The sequence below is a fragment of the Protopterus annectens genome, chromosome 10.part0 (genome assembly GCF_019279795.1).
Source record: "Protopterus annectens isolate FY-2018-M chromosome 10.part0, PAN1.0, whole genome shotgun sequence".
Classification (NCBI taxonomy): Eukaryota; Metazoa; Chordata; order Ceratodontiformes; family Protopteridae; genus Protopterus; species Protopterus annectens.
The window spans coordinates 975,750,444-975,763,144 of NC_056744.1; the positions used below are offsets into that span (position 1 = coordinate 975,750,444).

General features: G+C 40.8%; 1 protein-coding gene across 1 annotated transcript in view; it reads left to right on the forward strand.

The window, feature by feature from the left end:
* ACBD6 (acyl-CoA binding domain containing 6) overlaps window positions 1–12,701 on the forward strand; it is a 1,359,273-nt gene that overhangs the window by 1,045,595 nt on the left and 300,977 nt on the right. The gene's annotated exons all lie outside the window — the stretch shown is intronic.

The window sequence follows — 12,701 nt, forward strand, 5'->3', positions numbered from 1 at the left end:
AAAACACCTGTTAAAGACAGTTTCCATTTCAAACATCTGATATGGAAGGCTAGATCTTCAAAAGCACAGTCATTTCATTGGCATTTAGTTTTTCTAGCCATGAGACACCCTACCTCTAAAACAAGTAATATTGTTTGTCATGGTGATATTATTAGTGTATATGACATTAAAAGGCTAGGCAGCCCATTGCATCATAGCAGAAAAGATGTTAAGACATGCACACTCAAACAGCACTCCAAATAAAATACATAAAAGTATCTGCCATGGTTATTAAATACATTTACAATTGCAATACGGAACTCTGGCCTCTTCTTATCTTCGGACTGTTGTCAATATCTGTTATCTTCCGATGCAGATCATCTGCTAGTCTTCAGTGTTCCTACTCTTACAGTATGCAACCATAGCCTTAAATTACATATGAAATAGCAGCACTGTAAATTAAACTCACTTTTCTAGCAAACGTGCCATAGTTACATACAATAGCTCCAAAAACGTTAATAAGCAAAACACTTTTACATTCACTTTTGGTGGTAAAGGACGCTACCCAGAAGAGGAATTTTTCCATTATTCCTGGTCCTGTTTCAGAAACTAAGTGATATAAAAAAAGTATTTTGCAGTTCACACACCCCATTTCACTGTAAGATGAAGTACTATTGCTATAAATTCACCAATTAGAGCGCCTTTGAAATCTGGTTGCGATAATACGTAATTTGATTTTTATTCATCAAACCAGCCACAGTTCTAGCAGGCTCCTCAACAGGATATCAGTTGATCCTTAATGGGGTATCCAAAAAATAAGTTGGACTCAAGTCTTATCCTTTGTATCACATGGCCACATGAATATGAAATTAGGATGTAGAGTATGGAATCTCGATTTAGCTAACTTTTTTTTTTCTGTGGAGCTGGCTTCCTTGATGGGAGTACCTCAGCACACCCCAAGCTTATTCTTACAAATGTCAGCTCAGTTATTTAGCTTTCCAGTAAATAGTGACTCTTGCAGGTACCCAGTAATGAATCCATTTGTACCATATTCCATTTAAAGACATCCATCCTTCTTCTGCTTCAGTACTTGGAAATATTAACCAGTATGGATACCTTCAAAGTCCGTAGGCTACTACACGGCTTCTGCTCATTTGTATTTAATTTAATTTAGGCAGTTTTCCTGAAAGCACATTGAAATTGAGTGTAATTCCTTCTGATAGCATCATTTTGATTTTATTTGTCTTAGCTACTCCCTACTTCTCAGTTTTCCTCAGGCCTCCATTCCGCCTCCTGCAGTTTCATGCCTTACTTTACAGGACAACATACTACTTCAGTAGTGCATTCTGTTGTCTCTTTGTCTGACATTTATTTAATGTAGTCATAGCTAGAGACCATTTAAATTTATGTCAGAGATGGAAACATTGCCTTTGGAGTCAGAAAATCTTAAAAAGTAGCCACATATGCTAGTAAGTAGAAGAGGCGTTTTTTTACAGGCCCTTCTGTTTGATCTGGAACACTGCCCATATGCCCCACTAACCAAATCTGTGAATGTTTTCTTTCTTTTTTTGGAGGATGTTTTTTAATACTACCATCAAACTCCATTTGGCTGTATAATTTTTAATCTTTACATACTTTGTTGAATCAAGGTCTCCCTATTTTTTTCAGGAATACCTGGTCTGCCCTTTTATAGAATATATCATTCATCTCCACACATACTTTGCCAGTACCACTATTCCCAACTTGGGATCTGAATTTCCTTCCTGATATTTTCCTTCTGCTATTTTATTCCATTTCTGAAGTTCAACTTCTTATGTCAAAATGTACCTTTTTCTAAAATGGCAAGGTGACAGTAAGAACTCATCCCATATATACACCTATTGTTTTAAGTTTAATTTGAATTAGTCAATTTAGCTTCCCATCTTTATCTCAACCAGGGGATACAAAGGAGAAGAGCTTGTGGGCATGACAAGTGCTTTCAGACAGTTTTATTGTTATTCATCTATAAACTTGCAGAGCCAGGGGAACAGTACGAAAACAGTGTCAATCTAAATTGTTTTTGGCTGCATTGTCATGACAAATCGTGGCAAACACTAGAAACCTCTTCTGTGGTAGTTTTTGGCCATTCCACTGTAGCTATAGTCGTACTGATGTTTCTTTGAAAATATGCTACCTTTATTTTGGTTAAACTGTAACTAACCTGTGAGGTGTACATAAACCTTATAGAATATGTAATTATTTTTATTCAAGCAGAGTGTGAACTATACATACGTGACTTAAACACTGTATAAGAATTATGATTGTTTTTCCATGCAATGTATAAAAATCTATGAAAGAAAATGTAAATATTTTACTGTCCTTAGTAGTAATGATTAAACTGAAATACTTTGTGAGTTTCTGTTTTGGGAAAGGGCAGCTAAACTGTGTAGATAATTGCTTGCACTGACTATGTAATTAACTTCAATTTATTTCCAGTGTGGAAATAGTTGGTCAGAAAGGGAGAAAACAAACTCATTAACTAAAACAGGACAGCACTGCTTTCTGATTTACCTTATAGAAAGTTTCTAGAAGATACTTTGGGCTGTGATTCAGTGAAGGGAAAAGCATTTGAAAGAATGATGTTACTGGTATGCCTCCTACTGTGGAAACATTACAGGACATCTCTCCAGGAGTCAGATGGAATCATTTTGTCTCTAGAGACAACTGAAATGGCTGCCATTGTTTTACTGTTTCCTGTGGGTATTGCCCAGGACTTTGCTGAATGTGAACCAACTTGTTGTTTTATACCAGTTAATTTGTTTATGAATTTGCTTCTATGCCATGTTATATGCTGAAAACTGAAATAGTGTAGATAGGGCCCACTAACTCTTCAGTTAGATATACTTAGGAGAGATGTAGTTGGTTATTCAGAATCTTCATTTAAGCACTCCATCCGTTCACAATGGTAAGTTTTCTGCAATATATTTTTGTCTGCATATTTAACTTTTTATCTGTACTGTCCAACTTCTTTTAGTAAGTAAAACATTTTTTATTTATTCACCTATAAAAAGCTTATGGTTTATTTATTTATTTGCTGGTTGATAAGAGGTTACTCAGGGTATATAATAACTATGTTAACTATGTTTGCCTCTGACTGGGCAAACAGTTTGCTATACATTACCATTTGTATTTATATATATATATATATTTTTTTTTGCTTATTTCTCAAAAGTAGAATAGTAATTGGAGATACCCTTCTATTCATACGATCCAGTATTAATCACATATGGGAGTTCGCCTCCGGCGAACTTGTATGTCGCTGAAGGGACAGCCACCAACTCCGGAATGACCTCCAAGCCTACATCAGCCTCAGGAGGGATACCCGAGAGAGAGGGCATAGCTGGTACATCAGGCCGTGATTTCTTGGCCTTTTTAGTTTGGAGCGCATCCAAAGGACCCAACGTCACCTCCATCTCCCGTGCCAGGTGCTTAAGATGCTGATTCTCTAAGTACAATTTAAGCAATGCTAGATGGCTTCTTAGAGTCTTGGGGACAAACAATTTACTAATATCACAAGCAGTATGGTCATGGGCTGGGCCTAGACAGAACAAACAGAGCTTGTGAGCATCTTTATGTGGAATCTGCCTTCCAGACTGACACTTGCCTTTCCTAGCTGACATGAAATCACCCCACAAATAAGCCGTAGCAAAAAGCAAGAAAATTATAAATGAAAAAACCCCAACAGGGTACTTATCTAAACCACGCTTCAACACTAATCTGGCGAGCATTTCTGCATTGGTTGCTGTCGCATCAGGACTGACGTCATGTCGTCAGTAGTATAAAGTAAGGCAGCCAATGCCCTTACATCAGTCTTTCTTGCCATGGAGCCCAAAGCAGAAGCAGTTTGCACGAGTGCCAGTCGGCCGCTACCCGAGTTTCGTCTACCGAACTGAAATTAAAGTCTTCTAAAGCTAAGTACCCCATTGGGGATCCTTTTTTCCTTGCACTTACCGATGTCAGAAAAAGTTAATAATTGTCTCGCTTGTGGAAAGCAAATACCCCACCGAGACTTTCATTCTTACTGCATCACTTGTTTAGGCCCAGACTACGAAGTCCCCAGTTGTCGATTCTGTGCTTTGTTCAACGCCAGAACTATCTGTCGTTGGGCCCTTATTGTAGCTAGATATTTTCGCTTACAGTCCACGAATTCCAATATGGCTTTGGTAAGCCGTTCGACAGCAGATCTTCTGAAAAAACGTAAAGATAAAGACAGAGACAGACCGCACAGGTCCAAACCTACCGACGACGCTTCCGTTAAGCTAGTCATCAGTTCTCCGGTCCTCAATGAGGCACTTTCGCAGCCCCTGATGCCCGTCTTTACCTTGGAAGGGTCCGGAGCCACTGAGCAGGCACCAGCTTCCGAGGAAGTCCTTCTCACTACCAATTCTCGACACAAACCGTCTTCTTTTGTGACTACTGTTCTTTCGAAAATGACTGAGTTTCGTAGGCCCAGGGTACGAACCAGACCCAGGAAACCGATGACCCAATCTCAGGCACCTGCTTCCTTGCCTCAGTCTCAAATGCTTAAAATGGCGGAAGACATTATCATGCTGATCAGAGGAAGCCCAGCTACCCCCTCCAAAAGAAAAATAGATCTGTCCCCTGTAGTTTTGTCTGAACAAGAGTCAGATGATCTGATGCATCTGAATATGAAGATATGCAACCCCTCTCTACTTTTGAGGATTCTGATGCAGAGGACTTCATCCCTTCATCCTCTCCCCCAGAGAATTTTTCCTTTGAGGAAACCCTTTATACCTTAAGGGAGCATTTCCAATAGGGGAGTCAATAAAAATGACAACACAACGAAGAACACAATATAACACAACAGCATGTAGTCTCATTTTTATTAATTCACTCAGTACGATGTCACTTTAAGACACTAGTTTTTTTAAATTGTGATTAACTAATTAACCTATTAATTGGGTCAAAAAGATATATTAGATGTGATGAAGTTGGGACAGGAGTCCCGACGAAAAATGTATGTTTAAATAATCGCATTTAAAGTTCTAATAAAAAGACTTGGTTTTCAAAATATCAAGCAAAGACAGTTTTGTGTTCACTGAGGCGTGTACACAGTACGTGGAAGCAGTGGTGATTGGAGGAGTCAAGACTACCCTCAGTCTAAAAAGAGACTCAGAGAATTCTTAGATCTTCCACAGCACAGACCCTTGGCCATCCCACCAGTCCTGGATGGTGTGGAGGATGTTTTCCTGGAATACAGCTTGACTCCTGACACCCTCCCTCCCTCCTGCACTCAGAAAACCAGGCAGGTACTTTAGAGTCCCTGACTCACACAAATTTCTTTTTAAAAATCCTACTGCTGACCCTGAGGTAATTTCTCAAGGGCCTAAAGGGATCAAAGCAACCTCTGCTAAGAATCCCCCCCCCCCGATAGGGATTCCCGAGCACTAGACAGATGGGGTAAAAAAAGTATACACTTCAGCTACTCTTGCTATCAGAGCACTAAATTGTCAGTTCCATATGCTAAAATTTCAGCAACGTACCCTGGAACGCCTCAAACAAAAAATGTCTTCCTTTTCTGCTTGTGCAGAATCTAAAGAGTTATAAGAGTTAATGCATTTTGCAAGTCAAGTAACTAAACACACCTTGCACTGTGGTTTTGACACCCTAGAAGCTTCTTGCAGGGCAGAAGTCACTGGATCTGTCATTAGAAGGCATGCATGGCTTAAGGAACAGCCCCTGCTGGGCCATGTCAAATCTAAATTGTTGTATGCCCCCTTGCACAAAGACAACTTATTTGACACTAAGGCAAAAGAGGTCTTAAAAAAGATGGAATAAAAAGCAAAATCTATGCAGACAGTTATGGATTTGTTACAGGTCCAGCCACCCAAGTTCAGCAGGCATTGTCCCACCAAGCACTGGTCCTTGCCAGTCCAGCCCAGACCCTGGGGAACCAGACCCCCCCATACAGCAGCCACAGGGAATGCAGAGTTCTAAGCAGTGGACTACTTCCACTTCCACTTCAAAACCAGAGAGTTCTAAGCCACCCCCTTATGGTAAGAACTTTCAATGACTCACCTCATCCACCCCTCCCTCTGCCCACCTTCACTTACCCCTAGGAGGAAAACTCTCCTTTCATGCAAGCACCTGGGCCACCATCAATAATGGCCACTGGGTTCTCAACATAGTGTCTCAGGGATACAAATTTTCCTTCCACGCCCTTCCAACCCCAAAAGGGTTCCTAGATCTACCTCCAAACCAGTGGGCAGAGGCTCAAAAGAAAATCCTTTCCCTGCTTTCTATGAGGATAGAAGAGCACATTCCTGCAGAACAGATAGGCCAAGGTTTCTACTCCAGACTTTTTCTGGTGCCCAGAAAAGAGAGCACCTGGTGCCCCATCCTCGATCTATCCATTCTAAACCCCTTCCTGGTGATACCAAAATTCATAATGCTCACCCATGCTCTCCAAGGATGCTTGGCTAGCCACCCTAGATCTAAAAGAGGCCTACCGCCACATTCCTATCAGGGAATGATGCAGGAAATATCTTCGTTTCAGGGCAGGATCTCAACACTTTCAGTTCTCTGCACTTCCCTTTGGCTTATCTACTGCTCCCAGAGTTTTCACAAAATGTCTGGCTCCAGCCATTGCCTTTTTGCAGACAAATGAATATCCAGATTTACCCGTACTTAGGCGACTGCCTTATTCAGGCAGACAGCCAGGAAAGGCTCCCCAAGCACCTGGCCTTTGTAAAGACCCTACTAGCCTCCCTAGGGTACACAATCAAAGAAAAAAAATCCAAACAGGCCCCCACCCAAAGGATTATCTTTCTAGGAGCAAGCCTGCACACAGCATCCCAGATAGCATTCCTTACACCAGAAAAACAAATTTTTCTGACAGCCTACTTCTCTCATCTAGCCAACAGACCCCAGTTACCTGCAGGGAAGATCCTGCAAGCTCTGGGGTTCATGGCACCTTGCATACTACTCATTCCATATGCCAGACTGCATATGAAGAAGCTTCAGTGATACCTAAAAAGCCTTTGATGTCAACACTCTCAAGACCTGGAGACTCTTATACCTATAATTCCTTGCCTCAGAAAAGGTTTTCTTTGGTGGGCAGCAGCATGCTCCTACAACAAGGAACTACCTTTCTCACCACCCCCCTCCCTGCTGTCCAGACCATCACCAGAGATGCATTAGACTATGCTTGGGGTGCACACTTGGACGGCAGGTGCATACAGGGCCAATGTAGCCTGCAGCAAATCCCTCTGCACATCAACCAAAAAGAGATGATGACTGTCCAATACGTCTTGATAGCTTTCAAGCCCCTTCTGTCCCCAGGTGCTCTCCTGATCAAAACGGACAACACCACTGTGATATGGTATGTCAACAAGCAGGAAAGGACTCACTCCTACCCTCTGTGCAAGCTGGCCATGACCCTTTGGCACACAGCCTCTGTCATGTAACTGCACCTGCTAGCACAATTCCTACCAGGTTCTCCCTTGCTGCACAGCCTGTCCCCACTGCCACCATGGCATCTTCCTCAGATTCCAAACCTCCTGACCCAGAGGGAAGGGGAATTCATGCATCCCCAATTGCAGAAACTCAGTTTGCCAGCTTGGCTTATTCCCTAACCCCGGATCAATCTGCCAACCTCAGTAAACAGGTTCTAGATGTTATATGTGTGGCCAGACACCCTAGCACTAGAAAGTCTTATGCTGACAAATAAAAAAGGATCTGCACCTGGATCCAGGCTAAGGGAGCCAGTATGGTACAGCCCTCCCTCCCTCTCATCCTGGATTACTTAGCTGACCTACTACACAGTGGCCTCTCTTTCTTCTCTATAAAAATTCATGCCTCTGCTATCTCTGCTCATTTCCCCACTGTGCAGCCCCTTTCCTCACAACCTTTGATCAAACAGTTCCTAAGAGGGACTAGCAACTTGAGGCCACCCAGAAGAGCACCAACCCCAGTTTGGGACCTTAACTTTGTGTTGGAAAAGTTCACTCTGCTCCCTTTCGAACCAGCTTCTTCTGCAAAGCTAAAATTTCTCTCCTGGAAGACAGCTTTCCTTCTGGCCATCACTTCAGCCAGAAGAGTCTCCAAGCTGCAAGCGCTCATGGCTGTGGAACCCTTCATCATCTTCCATGCTGACAGGGTATCCCTCAGAACTAACCCATTCTTCATGCCCAAGGTGGTGTCCAGTGTGGCTCTCAACCAATCCATTAATTTGCCCACCTTTTTTACTAATCCCCAGAAAAAGGGGGAAGGATCCTGCACTCTCTAGATGTGCAAAGACAGCTCAGATTCTATCTAGACAGGGCTAAATCCTTCAGAAAGTCTGATCAAGTGCTGGTTAGTTTTGCTACAGGGGCAGAAGGCAAAGCCATCTCCAAACAAACTATTTCCAAATGGATAGCACACTGCATCCATTTCTACTACAAACAACATGGAAAGCCTCCCCCTAAGGGGGCCAGGACTCACTCCACCAGAGCAACCTCCACCTCTGCAGCTTTCCTCAGAGGAGTCCCCACCAGGGACATCCTGGAGGCTGCCACCTGGACATCTGTTCACACTTTTACCAAACATTACCACCTGCCTCTGTTCTCCAAATTCAGGGCAGCGTTTGCCTCTGCAGTCTTGCAGGGCATCCTAGCCAGCCCCTAGTTTCCTTGACTGCCTCCACCCATTTCCTCAGCTTTGGGAATCAACCCAAATGTGATGACTGCAACAGTGAAACACGAAGAACATAGTACAGTTGTGTACACTTGCCATAGATATAGATGTTCAAGTGTATTCACTGTTGCAGTCCTGGTTTCCCTCCCTCCATCCCCCTTTCTTCTCTTTCCTTACAAGGGACAAATTGATATTTACTTTCTACTGGTGGAGATCTTCCACCAGAACCTGGCTCCTACTTGGGGGCTCCTGACAGGTTAGGGCAAGAAACATGATGTAATGGTGTCGGCTGCCTTACTTTATACTACTGATGACCTGACATCAGTCCTGATGCGACAGCAACCGACGCAGAAATACTAAGCCTCTGGTATTTGGGCCGGCCGAGGGCTACCCTGGCAGGGATAACCCAAATGTGATGACTGCAACAGTGAATACACTCGAATATCTACATTTATGGTAAGTGTACACAACTGTACTTCTAAGGTTGGTGCCTGCTGACTTCCACTTTAAACTCGACGTCCCTTTATGACTGACATATTCGAGAAGATGTGCAGCATCGCATGTACCTAGTAGTAGCATGTAGTCTTTTGTATACTGGCCGGACGTACAAGTTAACTGGAGGCAAACTCCCATATGTGATGAATACATATAGAAGAGAAGGACATCTATAGTTTGGTAAGATTTTACACAACTATTCTTTCTACAGTCACATAATCTAAAACAGAGTGATAAGGTCACACAGAAAAAACAATCAGTAAAAACTAAATGAAAAGTCCAGCCAAGCTAGAACTTCCACTGAGTGACCTTTCAAACTTCTTGTATCAGAGGCACATGTGATATATGCAAATGACCATTATGAACATCAGGTGTTTCAGCTATATGGTGATTCTGAATGCCCTTGAGTTATTTCTTTTTTTTTTTAATTGTTTCAGTGGACAATTTTAGGCCAATAAAGCCAAACCCCACTAGCTGTGGATATGCATATTTCAGCCTTATGACCTCATCAGCACAGCACAAGTAGAGTGTTTAAGAAACATAGGGCTGTCATACCCAGCTGATGTCCATCACCGTTAGGGTGACTGCAAAATATCACAACTAACAAACTAAAACAAAGCGTGAGAAGGTCACACAGAAAAAAACAGTCGGTAAAAACTAAATGAAAACTCCAGCCAAGATGGAACTTCCACTGAGTGACCTCTCAAACCTCTTGTATCCGAGGCACACGGGATATATGCAAATGACCCTTATGAACATTAGGTGTTGAAACAACTTAAAAAGAAATAAGTCATGAGCATTCAGAATCGCCATATAGCTGAAACACCTGATGTTCATAAGGGTCATTTGCATATATCCCATGTGCCTCTTATACAAGAGGTTTGAGAGGTCATTCAGTGGAAGTTCTAGCTTGGCTGGAATTTTCATTTAGTTTTTACAGTCACATAATCTGGAAAACTGTCATTGATCCACCTTGGTCCATGACAAAAAGCTGTAGTACTGAGAAGCATTATCAATATATGTGTGATTATGTGTATATACTTTACAATACATTCAATAAAACAAGTTTCCATTATCATTATTAGGAGCAGCATACATTATGCAGTGGGCAAAGAATCAGCATATACTTGCTTAACATGAGTATATGGTAACTATGAAATATGTAATCATACTCCAAAAAAGCAGAACATTAAACTCAAAAAGTGTTCTGCTTTGGAATTGCAAACAGCAGCATACAGAGGACCAAAATCTAGAGCATTTGCCTAGCGAACAGGCGCCTGGATGTTAAGTGTAATTTATTTATTTATATATTTATTGCATTCGTTTAACGGGAAAGTCCGTTGGGCCTAAAATAGGCCATTTTCAGTGGAGGCCCAGGGGGAAAAGCTCCGATAAGAACATAGATGCAGAAAATAATTTAAACATTAATTGGTACAGAAGTAGAAACAGTGTTACACATAGTGGTTACAGTAATATATACAGAATATATACATAAGTCAGGAATTTAGGTGGTTTGATTACAATAACATATACAGAATATATACATAAAAGCAGGAATTTAGTTGGTTGCCAGATGAATTCAGAGTGGTAAAACTGGAAATAAATTAATCAGCATTATTGTGCCAGTATCAATCAACAAGTGATGAAAGAAAAAAATAAATAAATAAATATGGTAAAAGTATCATTAGTCACTAGTAGTAAAAAGGATAGGAATTTAGTTATAATATAAGGAGAAGGAAGAGGTTAGGTTATAGAGCAGGTACATAGCCAGGAAGAGTTGAGATGATTTTCAGTGTTTGTTTGAAGGTGGTGGTGCTGCCCATGTTTCTTATAGAAGGAGGAAGCGAGTTACATAGTTTGGCGATGGTGAAGGAGTAGAGCAGTTGACCAGCTCACTCGCAGACCTAAAAAAGTCACTTGTTCAAGTTGTGTATCATGGGTTCATGTGTTATCAACCATATGACCTAGTGGCCTTCAAGAAGCTTAATTGCCAAACCCTGTGTTAATATTTTCTGCTTCACATACACATATGTGGATGTGTGTATATAAGAAATATATATATCTGGATGCATGCATGTATATATATATATACATACACATGCACACACACATACAGTATGTCTATATATTATACATGAGTATCACAGTTTATGTTGAAAACCAAAATAATTGGAAAATGACCTTGACTATACCAATGCTTGAAAAACAAAAAAACATTTTTAGGGGTCAAGCCCCCCTACACCTTCATCCCGTGTGTGGGATACTCTGAGACTGGACAACAGTATGGAAAGGGACAAACTTCCTTCCCCACTATTCTACAATCTTAGACAAAACACAGTAAAAGGGTTAACATGCCATCTGAACAAAAGCAATCTGATGTAAAAAAAAAGACAAATTGCTTTTCGATTATATCATCAAATGACAAAACATTGTGTACCTATATATGTTTGTTTGTGTATGGGTTCTTTCAAGATGATTGCCATGTGAGTAGTCAGTGGCTGGCTTGTCAAATCTTTTGACAGATCTGCTGGTTGATGGTACAGGTATGAGATCACTGTAATAGTGGGGTTGGGATATAGCCCTTTTCTTGCTGCTGTTTAGTCTTGGAAGTTGTATGTGTAGGTAGAAAGGGGTGTGGGGCTTTCCTCCCTGCAAAAAATGTTTTCCTTGCCTTATGCTCCTTTTCTATTACTTGGAGCAGGCATATTTCAGTGTTTTCATTGGGTGTGCTTATCAGCTTTTGTTGATGATTGGTGTGACATTTTGGTACCCGATCATTTTACATATACCAGTATTAAATATGGCTGCAGCATCTTTCTTTGAAGAATCATTTAATTGTTACATTTTTTTGGTGTGAAAAATGATGGTAGAGGGTCAAATTAAATTACAGTTATTTAGCTAAAGACTGTAACATAATTCTCTGAATTTGTGTTTTTTTAATATATTTAAGTTCTAGGGGTATGAGGGTAAAGCACCCATGCTAAAATATGGTTAAAAGTTGGAATTTGTTTTACTTTACTTGATTTCGAATGGTATGGTAAACAGAGTTCTGATCATTGATATAAATGTAGTCTTTGCATTTGCGATCATCAGGTTTAGATTTTTTTCTTTCAATCTTATTCATTGCCAGTGCAGTGATGCAGTATTTTATGTTTTGCGCAGCGGTATCTGTGATGAATAGTGGTATATATATATATATATATATATATATATATATATATATATATATATATATATAGTGTGTGTGCACTCGCGCATCTAATGTGTATGTGTTTGTGTGCGTCAGTGTCAGTTATTTCTGAAGTAAATTAATGACTGTCAAGTTATGATAGCAGAGGGAGGCTTATTTTATTTCTCTGAAAAGCATTTTGTAATGGGGCCGTCACTGGTTTTATTGATATTTTTCTATAGTATTAAATTCCTCAGCTTGGTGCCACCTCATCCAGTACTTTATTTCAGACACAGACTTTCAAGTAAAGATGGATCAGACACTGCCTCACAGATAAGGCCTAGGACAAGTGTAAGTCAACTATGACAAACAGAACATAATG